The sequence below is a fragment of the Dermacentor albipictus genome, chromosome 4 (assembly GCF_038994185.2).
Source record: "Dermacentor albipictus isolate Rhodes 1998 colony chromosome 4, USDA_Dalb.pri_finalv2, whole genome shotgun sequence".
Lineage (NCBI taxonomy): Eukaryota > Metazoa > Arthropoda > Arachnida > Ixodida > Ixodidae > Dermacentor > Dermacentor albipictus.
This window is the reverse complement of record NC_091824.1, coordinates 168,608,476-168,620,505: the sequence shown is the minus strand read 5'-3', so window position 1 is coordinate 168,620,505 and position 12,030 is coordinate 168,608,476. Positions and strand designations below refer to the sequence as shown.

The 12,030-nt window shown below is 45.5% G+C and overlaps 1 protein-coding gene across 4 annotated transcripts in view; it reads right to left on the bottom strand.

Annotated features, from left to right (window-relative positions):
* Window positions 1–12,030, bottom strand: part of Dgk (diacyl glycerol kinase 1) — a 555,078-nt gene that overhangs the window by 533,957 nt on the left and 9,091 nt on the right. The window contains exon 1 of one of the 4 annotated variants that reach the window (XM_065442110.2): window positions 1,298–1,317. The exons of the other annotated variants lie outside the window; for them this stretch is intronic. The gene's annotated coding sequence lies outside the window, so the exon portion shown is untranslated. Of the gene's footprint in view, window positions 1–1,297; window positions 1,318–12,030 lie in introns of those variants that run through there. 4 annotated transcript variants of the gene reach the window in all.

The window sequence follows — 12,030 nt, the reverse complement described above, 5'->3', positions numbered from 1 at the left end:
GCTTCTCGTGTTGCGTTTGTCCAGGCAAGAGCTTCGGAGGTGCAGCGCGCTCTCTTTCAAACGCCAGCTTTCCAAGCACAGAGGTGTTATGGATAACACTGAAAGGGGTCGTGGAGGTGTCACTGCGCTAGTGAAGCGAACCGCTGAAACCACTTTTCTAATAACTAATTCTAATACAAACATCTTATTTCCCGAAATCTTATCAAGCATCATGCGGACGTTCAGTATGCCGCTATTTCAAAATTTTCGTAGATATGGGTCAGTTTCTCATTTTCCTCTAGCAATGGTTATAATCGTTACATCTAGCGATTTTCCACCCGGATTGATAGCACTGACTATGCAATGAGTAAATCGCCGTCAGCCAAGAAGTCATGAGACGCTTTCGACCACTTTCCGTTGTGCCACTTTTGGTGGCTGCATGGGGCCAAACATGAATATTAAAGACCCATGCAAGTCCATCGCACGGTTTCAAAGTCGCGTGACTCTTGTTCAAAGCTAGTGGGTTTTACCGTGTTCTTCCACTTAGATATGCCAAGTTCAACAGCTCGAGATCTATGCCGGTGCATGTGTTCTACAAGAGCGGGTACAGGAGCGGCGCTTCTGACATCCTGTTAAAGATATATTTCTTTTAAACTTAAATTCGCTGCCTTTATACCCTCTCACGCTCTCTCTGTTTTAAACTTAACCCTCACCGTCTTTAATTTCTCGAGAATTGCCTCTTCCAAGCATTATTTTCTTCAAAATCCAGTCAAGTCAGCGGAAACACACATTTCCAAGTTATTAATCACTCCTCTTCGCAAGCACACACGAATTTTCCATGTCGGCACTGGAGCAACAATATATACCGCGACAACGTAAAGCAATTCGCCCAGCTTTCATTATTTCAAATGTCAATATCCGACCCGTTCGCCCCGGTAATTAATGCCACCAGCGCCCGCCGTATAATCAAACGATGCGTTCGCGACGTGGCGTCGAAGCCTATGCGGCGCAAGCTCGCAACGGCGGCGCGTTAATGCCGCGTTGCGGATTACCGAACGAGAAGCTCCGCTCTGAGAACGGAACGGCTTAATAAGTGCCACGAGTAAGCGGCTGCGCCACGTCGTCCCTCTCCAAATCAGGACGCCCACAGCTCCATCGTGTCGCGTCCAAACTGTCAAAACTGCGCGTGTTCCAAGGAAGCCATAACGTCCGTGGAGCGCGCGCAATGCACCCTGCGAAGCTTATGAATACGCAGCTTGGCAAGATGAGGTGGCATTAACTCACCAATACTTTAATGCGAAAGCATTATATGGCTCACCAAGCGGAAAGTTTGGAGGCATGGCCGGAGATGACGCAAAGAGTCACGTGGTCACAGAGGCGCGATCGTGCCACTGCTCACGCGTTCGTCGTCGTCGATTTCCACAGCTGGCTCCGGTGCCGCTCGTCAATTCCCATACTGCCCCTACCTCTGCGAAGGCGCTGACGGCGCTGGCCCACTGCCAGTCGGTGCGGTGGTTTCAGTGAGTTCTGTCGTATACGCTCCAATGGACGAACTTTCGACTTCTCAGTCAGTAGCTGCGTCCAGCTCCTTTGGACGTCCAAGAAAGTACGTGAACGAGGCACGTGGTGCGATAACTAATGTAAGGCAATGGGAAAACAATATAGTACACTAACAACTGCACTAACCTAGGTTTAAGTTACTGTATTGACTGTCGGTTTGTTGTTTGACATCACGGCTCAGAACACATATAGGTCTTCTGTTACCTATAGTCGGTCATGGCTGCACAGGCACGCAACTACAGCTGGAACAGGTAACAGAAGATCTATATGTGCTATGAGCCGTGACGTCAAACAACAAACTGACAGCCAATACAGTAACTTAAACCTACGTTAGTGCAGTTGTGTGATGCTCTGGCTCGACGTCCTCACGGCCTTATTTTTTGTATGCATGGCTGGACCTTCAACCCGAGCAACATTCTCACGGACGCTTGAATATGGAACAAAATGCATCACCTCTTCGCCGCGCTCGACGCTATGTAGGGTGTCCCAGATCACGCTAGCGAGGCTGTTCAACGAAAAAAAAATTACTGAGAAACACAATGCGAGATGCGATTTTAAGGCCGACGGTGTTCGGTTGTCAGAGCACTGACGACCGAGCCCCGTAAGTCTTATACTTGTATCTTGCACAGTGCTATTCAAATCTTCTTTTTCTTTTCGTTGAACAGGTTGGCTAACCTGAGCCGGGTCACGCTTATAGTGCAGCCTGGGACACTTCTGAATGATTCAGCGGGACTTTGGAAACCCGCGTGTATCGGAGGGGGAGCCCTCGGAGTATAATAGTCTGGTAGCATCGCCAACTACACGGCACACACACGCATATATATATATATATATATATATATATATATATATATATATATATATATATTCAGATTTTTATCCGTACTGTTACATCTTTAAAAATTCGTGCCAAACTGCCTCCGTTATCACTACGACGGAAACACGCCCGCCTATCTCTCTTTCACAAACTTTATCATCATGATCGTTTGCGCGACGACTTCTTTCAGTCACCCCCTGTCATTTTTCCTCGCCGTGATCACCCCTGCAAAGTCAAACGCCCAGTTTGCCACTCGGCCCATTACGCACAATCATTCATCCCCAAAACCATAGCTGACTGGAATAACCTACCATCTGATATTGCCACCGAAGTTAACACCGATCAATTTCATCAAATGCTGTGGACTCATATCAGAATTTGACGTCTCTGTGCGTCTTTGGTGTTAGCTATTTTTTTTTTCAGGGCTAATTTAATACCTTTGCATCTTGTTTGACATCGTATTGCAGTTTTTTCTCTTTTTGTGTTATCCTTGAACCCCCGGTGTTTCAATTTTCACAATTCATTCTTATCTTTATTCGAACTTTAATCCACTTCCAATATTGGTGTATGCGTATTTTGTGGTGTTCTTACTATGTTTGCTGAATTGTTTATTCTTACTATTTTTTTTTTCGCATACTCTTATTAGTGTGTTTCGTGTGCCCACCCTATATAATACCCTCTCCTAGAGGGCCTTTAGGGTATTTGAATATATATATATATATATATATATATATATATATATATATATATATATATATATTCACTTGTAGGCATCACAAGCGATGCTTTTCATACTGCAGGCGCCTTCATGGAGCTTGCTTGCAGAGCTAATAGTGATTTTGAGCAGTTGCTCACGTGCGCTCGCAACAGTCGTTGATTATATCGATCTACAGGCGAAACTGAGCAACATATAATGTTACATAACGTAGGACATGGTTCTGTATCATTCTGCGCCTGAACGCGCCTCTTCACTCTTAAGCTGCAATGTATGGGATTTAATAAACGAGGCATATACTGGCGTCGTACAATAGACGCGTCGTCGAAGTGCTGTCGCGAGTCAATCAGGAGGGGAGTGCGCGCTGTCCAATGTGGGCACGAACTCGAAGGTCGAGCAAGCTGACGCAGTTTGTTGCTTCAGCAATGAGCGACCATTGGGACTTCGCCCGGACGAAGGCCGAGATTTGATATCCACCTTCATCCCCATCCTCGCTACACTGAACGGCGCGCAAAGTAATCCGCGCGCCTGGAAATGGGGGGCTATATAACTGGCTGTATCACTCTGGTCGCATGCCGAATACACGTATAACGTCGGACGCGCTATATATACACGTACGCATACACGTCCGCGTGTGCACGTTGGACGCCCGACAACTGCGGCTCTTCCTTCCGCGCGCCGAGCATCTTTCGCAAGGGCAGGCCCGAAATGAAAGCGTGCCCGGCCCTCGGACGACGAGTGTCCGGGGGAAGCTTCTCTCGATTGAGCCATCGTTGTGCCTCGTATGCTCGCGCGCGCAGCTGCGGCTATCTTATTGACGCAGGCTGATCGCACGGCTCGCTCCATTCCTGTCGTGGCGCACAGCACGCCGGCTGCCGACACACATATAATATATGTAACGCGGATCGCAAGTTCTCTCTCTTCATATATATATATACAAGCGAAGCGACGAGCATAGAAGCAAGGGAAAGACCGTTCTGCGGGAAATTCTCGGAAAAAGAAATGCACTGCGTCGTACATACAGCGAGCAGTATTAAAGCCGCTAGAGCGTCGTCGGACAGCAGCTGGGAGAAGAGCTGGGCGCCGCCCGCTGGTGATATTGAAGCGCGGGAGACGACGGCGAAAGTTGACTCGGTCGTGCAACTCATCTCAGACGTCGCTCCAAGCCCTTCGCTTATTCGTGCACGTTGGAGTTTGCACGTGGCTGCTGCCGTCTTTCGAGCCGCCAGTGATGGGAGGCAGTCTCGTATAGCGCTGTAAGAAGTCGACTAAAGCGAGCGCGGAAGGAGATCGCGTCGCCGCTTAATTCGAACACACTCGTAATAACATTAGCAAGCAAAACATACGGTTATAGCGACAACCTAATGTTCTTCTTCAGAATACTGCATGGCTAGCCGGGCCTGTTGGTACGAACACATTCTTTAGCAAATAGCACGAATAACGAGACACGGAAAAGAGGCACACGACACGTACAGGCGCTGATTTCCAACAAGTGTGCTTATTGCGCGAGCGCAGAATATATAGGCATGGAAGTAACAGTAAAAACATAAATGGCCTGACAACATGAAAAGAATGACTTCACATTGCAGGTGGGCGGAGATCGGTTAAATTTGCAGATACGCGACTTCTTTGTCTAATAACTGGATGCATGGTGAACTTATGCATGAAGGACCATGTTGGATGGTGCCAAATGCTTCGATAATTTCACGCGTGCGCTGGTCAGCGTGCTTTTGGATGACAGTGACTTTTCTAACATATGGGATACATTTACACGACCTGCAATGCAGAGCAAGATTGCTGCTGCATTTTCATTTTAAGTTGTTGGCGTACTTCCGGAGGCGATCATTGAGCCAGCGTTGCGTTTGTCCTACGTAGGAGCGTCCGCTCTTCAATAGTATTTCATAAACGGCTCCTGTCGTTTACTATTACTTCTCTGCCTATATGTTCTGCGCTCGCTCAATAAACATACATGTTGGAAGTCAGCACCTGTGTCGTGCGCCTCTTTTCTGTCTCGTTATTAGCACTGTTTGCTAAATAATGTTCTACAGGTGCGTGTCGATAATAGCAGTGAAGACCACGATACAGACGCCTAAGGCGAACACAATACAGCGGGCATACAAACAAAGCGTATTGACGACAGTCAGCGCACTCTGCATTATTGCAATCCTTTTCCGCGCACAGTGAAGTGGAAGAAGAAAAGCAGCACGCCGGCAGCGCGGCGTTTTTCTTTTTCTTGGCTCCACTTTCAATTTATTCAAAATATGAGATCTTTGGTGCGAGAACTGCTTACATGTGTTCAGTAACTTCGTGCAGCCTATTGCGTTTCGTTTTATGCTACACGATCATAACCCTAATAATGATTACCGTTAGCAACTCAATCTCAGGTAGCTAAGGATGATGGATATACATCTCACTGACAAACATACACGCAGTCAGCAAGACAGAAAAGTAGCAAGTACGGTAGTTGTTAGTACGGTACGGTAGTCGTTCAAGCCATTGTGAGATTAAAATGTAATCTACCCATCACAGCCACATAGATAAATGCTTCTTTTAAAAAAAGTCGCAAAGGGTACCTACCCTTTATGATGCATTTATCAAGTGATTCGATGCTTTTGTCGTTATATGCGTTTCGAGTAGACACAATGAACAGTTCATTTCTGAACTAGCTTGCTTCGTTTTAGAATGCCAACCTGCGTAATGGCCCTTTTTTCCTTCTTTCTTTTTTTTCTGTCTGTCATCAGTGAAGCAAATCCAGATGTACAAATTTTGTGACGGTTCCAAGCTTGACAAGTCACGAATTGAAAGCGACAGTAAGATATGTCACCTACGAGCAGAAATGTTTTCAGGTATGTTTTGTGATAAATCCCAACTGTCATTGGAAATCGCAAATTCAGAACGAGGCCCTTATTCGCCCGCACTCACGGCCATCTCCTTTCACCTCAGTTTGCATTCTCCTTGTGAGCCTCTCGAGGTAACAAGAAGGCTCGCAGAAACAAATCAGGCTAATGTTCTGCGAATAGTTACAAAGATAAGCCAGGTGGACATTTGAGCTAGTTGGAAATTATTCATCTTTGCCTTTACGGCAGCGGTGAGTCGCCTTGCTTCTGTCCCTCCTTTGAAGTGCTCGAGTCAAATACGAAAATTGATAAGGACGTTCCCTACGCATGCAGTAAGTGCCTAGCCTCGGGACATCCTGCCCGCACAAGGTGTGAGCAAAAAGTTCGGCTGTATAACTGCGTGGAGAATTGAGCGCTGAGGCAACAAAAGTTGGCTACTGTCGAAGATAATCACAATAGGCACAACGATGCCGCAGCGGATAGTTCACTGGACATCTAAAGTCTGTCTGGACCGCTATCGCAATGCTACGCAAATCTTCATTGTCAATTTTTTGCTTTTACTTACTTAATTTTATTATGAACTTATTTGGCTTTTCTTGTTCTTTATTTACTTCTGTCTAACATAGGAAGGAAGGAAGAAAAAAGTGGAGAAGGAAAGGTAGGGAGGTTAACCAGTATGGCTCAACCGGTTTGCTACCCTACACATCGGAGAGGGATGGGGGAGATTAAAGATGGGGAAGGGGGAGAGGGAGAGAGAGCACATATCACAGCACACACACATCGTCCGTTGGAGTCCATCATTCTGGCATGGTACGCGACGTCACTCTCACAGCCGCTTGTCCAATCCCGTCTCTTTCAAAAACCGAAGTAGTCCCTTTGTCTAACATAGAGAAATGAAGTAGCCAAGGCTCTCTTCACAGCAATCGACCGAGAACAGTACTGTCGGAAATTATTATAAACATTCGTAATTAAGGCAGTGTTGACTGAACAAAGTTAAAGTCAGCATATTTATGACCCTTGCTGCTCTCTTCACTACTCCACGCGGACTGCCGCCGCCTCGTCCGTTACTACAGGTGGAGTGAGCTTCGCAATTAAGTTGGGCAGATAGGGGCCAAGAAACTTAAAGCGCCAACGTAGTAGAGGTAATGCCACGCTATAGCTTCACAACGTACGACGCGCAGGCAAGAATCAATCGACTGAAGCGCGAAAAACGCCAGCGCCTTGCTTTATTTGTGCTGGCGACTACTGCACGCTGCAGGACAAGCAGTATCCCAACAATACCGGCACGCGAACGGACCAAACAGATCGCGCACTCGCCTCCCTGTTATTCCATCTACGCACCCATTAGTGTTAACTGCTAGGTTGGCGGATGATCGGCGCGGGTACCAAGTCTACCACACCTATAGTGTACCTTTACGAGAGGCGGTCAGTTACACGCGTCCATGTGTGGCCAGTGGTATCGACCACACATTCTGAGAGATTATTCAGTACCAGAGATTGCTCAGTTAGAACTGGCCGCCCCCTCTGTGCTGCAACGTCTAGGCAATTTTGAAAAGTGCCACGCGCGTGGATACAAATCCGGTGAAGGGAGTGAAGGAAGGCTCGCATGTTGGGGCGAACACAACTTGCGTAATGGGAGCAGAGGATCTGCATGATACGCTGTCCCTCAGAAGCCCAACTCCGAATGTTGTACATCGCAGCTGCTAACACGCGTATGACCTGAATTCGCAAAGCGCTGTATAGTTGTAACCAGACCCTTGGTCCACTGCAGTTGTACGATCGCACAAAGCTGCGTCGTGGGCACCAAACGTGCGCGAGGGAGACTTAAAGCCATGAACATGCTTACGAGTGCTGCGTGCGTTTAAAGCACTGAAATAGGTTTTATTGAGATAACATCTATATGGTCACTCCCGGCACATTTCTACCGTCGCCGTCGCCGTGATGTTCCGTATAAAAACTAAGGACGATAACATCGCCTCCACGCGCCGTATGCTGTATGCGCGGGTGAAAGCCTGCGAGGGTGAGCAGACGATGATGGCTGAATCTCTCACGAGCAAGGGAGGAAAGCGGGGAGGAACGCGCCGTCTTCTGGCGCGAGCAAGGCACCGGGGTGAGGGGAGGGAGGAAGGGGGGGGTTACTCCGGCGGCTGCTGCACATGGCGTGGCCGCGTGCGGCCGCGCAGGCCCTATTTTGAAGGCGATCTGCGATGAGGAGTGCTGATAGCTTCGTGTGCGCTATGTTTTCGCCGCTTAATTCGCTTTGAAGCAAGAGGCAGCATGAAGGTCAATTCGCTCGCTGCAGCTGCCGCGTTTCCTCGCTCCAGCGTTTTGACAGTGAGCTTCCGGGGGGGTCGAGGGAGATGTGTTCACATTGACTTGGCGCATGTGACACCATGCTTGTTCATTTAGTTAGTAAGCTAATGTTTACAAGTTTATACGACTGGTGAAACTACTACCCTTACTTCGTACAGCTATCAACTAATTTGCTATCGCAATCGATGGTTCACCTTCCAGGCAAAACTGCGACTTTTTTGTGGCGCCTGCTTATGCGATCGCTTTTGCGTACATGGTCAGCAGTTCTGAAGACTCCTCTCCTATGGCTACTGTTACCGTAACGGTGGCGTCCCAGTGCTGGTACCTCGACATTTACCCTAATTCGACCATTAAGTACCTCTGACTAATTGATGACGCGCTGTATGGACAAGTGCTGTCTATTTGTGCCACGTGGTGCCAGTTTCTAGCACGCTCGACTTTAGGTCGACAGCCGATTGCGGTTTTGCGCTGGTCAAGAGCTTTGTGGCAATCGCAAAATGCTGAGAATGGTCCATCTAGACAGCGTTACAGAAAGACTAGACATGCCAGCTAAGTATGGACGGGATAATTATGTTGACTGAGCTTTAAGTGCATATGCACCCCACGAAGGGCACAGTACTGAACTATACATGCATTTACTAACATACATACATACATACATACATACATACATACATACATACATACATACATACATACATACATACATACATACATACATACATACATACATACATACATACATACATACATACATACATACATACATACATACATACATACATACATACATACATACATACATACATACATACATACATACATACATACATACATACATACATACATACATACATACATACATACATACATACATACATACATACATACATACATACATACATACATACATACATACATACATACATACATACATATTCATCCATCCATGTCTTTTCTTTATCTTTATTTTGAGGGATACGTATTGCACGCCTTACCGTCTGATGAAAAAAGATTCAGTAATGGTAACCCACCGACAAGGCCGACAATTTGCGTCTTTGATTAGGTAACGTCTCTATTTTCTCTTTCTCTCTTAATGATCGTAATTGAGTAAATGTTAATTGTGTCTTATACGCCTAAATGAAAGCTTGTCACCTTCTGTGGTGATTGATACCAGCTCTCCTTGATTACGCAACTTATTGCAACACCGACACATAAATTGTTAAGAACACGTTCCTAAAGTAACAGATATAAATTACCTCGAGTGCGCCCTGAGGAGGCATTATGTAGCAAGAGCTTAATTTATATCTTCATAGAGTTCACATTGTGCAATGAATTTACAATATTATACATATCTTAAAACTCGACTCTTAGCTATGTAGATCAAAACGTGTAGGTGACGTTTGAAACATGCTCCGTCGGTCAAAAACAAACCGTACCTGACATGCTGTAATATTCACAGCGACACCCATAGTGTATGCGCCACCAAGTGCATTAACTAGAGCATTAACATGCTATTTGGCTAACAACCTAGCACGATGCTGCATCCACTTAAGGTCCTAATGCAACAGCAAATCAACTTATTTCAATTCAACTCAGTTTTTTCATATCGTGGAAGTATGGAGCGACCCGTGCAAAACGCGAAACATTTCGGGTTTGCCGGCGCCAAATCAAGCTACTCAGACTATTGACGGTCGTGAAATAGTCGTAAGCTTTTACTGCGCTTTATGATTCGCTTCTGAAGGACTGTATAAAGTTCCTAGAGTGCTAATTACGAGCATCCACGTTAATCTCTACGCTATCCTATACTTTGACCTCTACGTTAATGCCTACGCTATTCACATCACGTAGAGCGATGTGAAAACATTTAAACATTAAAGAGCAGCCACGTGCACTGTCGGTCAAGAGGCTCCATGTTCAAAGCAGTAATGTGTGTGTAAAAGGAGGCTATGGCGCCTTAGGACAAAGGACCACGAGATCAATCGTAATCGTCATGACAAAAGCAACTATTCCTATACTGTGCTGTTCAGTATCTCATTTGCATTTCAAACAAAATGCTAATTCAGTAACAACCTTTCATGAGAGTGAAATAAAGGCACTCGGGAGCGGTTAGTTTGTCAGTAAAAGGCTCAGTGTTTTGACGTATGTGCAAGTATTTCAATCACAAAGTGGCTTGTCGTAAATCGTCATGCGGGTCCATCAGCAGCTGACTAAACAGTTGGACTGAAAAAAAGAAACGATGGGCTCTGTTTCCGATTCTTCGCATCACAGGTGGTCCGGAAAGTCGGTGCACACTTTAAAGTTTACATATAAGTTCCGAAGTTACATTCGCTTGAGCAAAAAAACTTTCTTTTTTTTTTATTGAGATGAATATTAGGAGAGGTTGGCGCCTTTATGGTGGCACCGGCTACTCCTTGTCACTTGGCAAAGGAAACAAGTTTGCGTAAAAAGGGAGAATAGCGACACGAAAGATGGCACTCAGTAGAACACTGGATGAATAAAAAATATGCAGTCCAACAGTACATGAGTCGCAAAGTTCTGTGCATAAGTCCAGTCCACGTACGCATATATAAAGTCAGGTATTTAGGACAGTCATAACACTCAACACATGTAATGCACTGCAAGTGCAGAACGGAAATATACATATTGCATAAAAGTTGCGATCGCCTCATAAACCAATTATGAATCACGAACAACGTTTATGTTACTCATTTAGCGCATTCGGATCATCTGATGCCTAATATTTTCCCACAATGTTGGTCTCCTCTAAAAACTTTTTCAGAGCAAGAAGCGCTCTTTTTTGAAGGCCCGCAGTTGGCCATGGGCCAAGTATTTTTTTTAGATTGAAAGGTCTTCTGTCTAATATCAACAAATTTGCTTGCAGTGCCCTTCTTTGTGGATTGTATTTAGTGCACTCGAGGAGAAGATGATGCACATCTTCGTCTGTATGGCCACAAGAACACTGTGGACTAGAGACACGTTTTATCCTGTACAGGAAGTGTTTAGTGAATGCAGTACCAAGACGCAGGCGGTGTACCAATGTTTCAAATTTTCTGTTGTCTCTTAGATTTCCCGGCATTGTTAAGTTTATACATGGGTCTATAAAGTATAACTCAGAGTTTTTAGTTTGCTGATCAAACCAGGTAGTTTTGCTGAGGCGACAAGAAATCTGTCTCAGGAGCAGACGGACTTCACTACGCAATAGAGGAAGATTGGTTGTCTCCACGTTATTGTGCGCCCGATTCGCAGCTGCGTCCGCTGCAGTATTTCCAGGAATATTGCAGTGCCCAGGTATCCACTGGAATGCAATTACGTGGTTCAATGCGCTTGCTTTTGTAAGTTCTTTGAGTGTCTCATACAATAGCAAAGTGTTCAAAGAGTTTTTCTTATTGCTCTGTAGTAATGTGAGAGCGGCTTGCGAATCGCTAAAGATAACCCATTTTTGCGAATGTTCTTTTGATGCTATGAACCGCAAAGCACACAGGATTGCAAACATTTCTGCCACGGTGGAAGATGTCTCTCGGGATAATTTAAATGTTTGCTCTAGCGCTAAATGTGGAATGACGAATGCTGAAGTCGAGGAATTTTTATGACACGAACCATCTGTATAAACGTGTATGTACTGGGGATATAAGGAGTAAATTTGGAAGAGTGCCAGTTGTTGGGCGGCTACTATGAACATGTCTCTCTTAGATATAATCCCGTCAACCGATAATTCTATTTTAGGACATGTTAACATCCAGGGAGGGTAACAAACATCCACTTTGCATATTTCAAATCTTGGTAATAATGCTTTATGTTCTCGAACA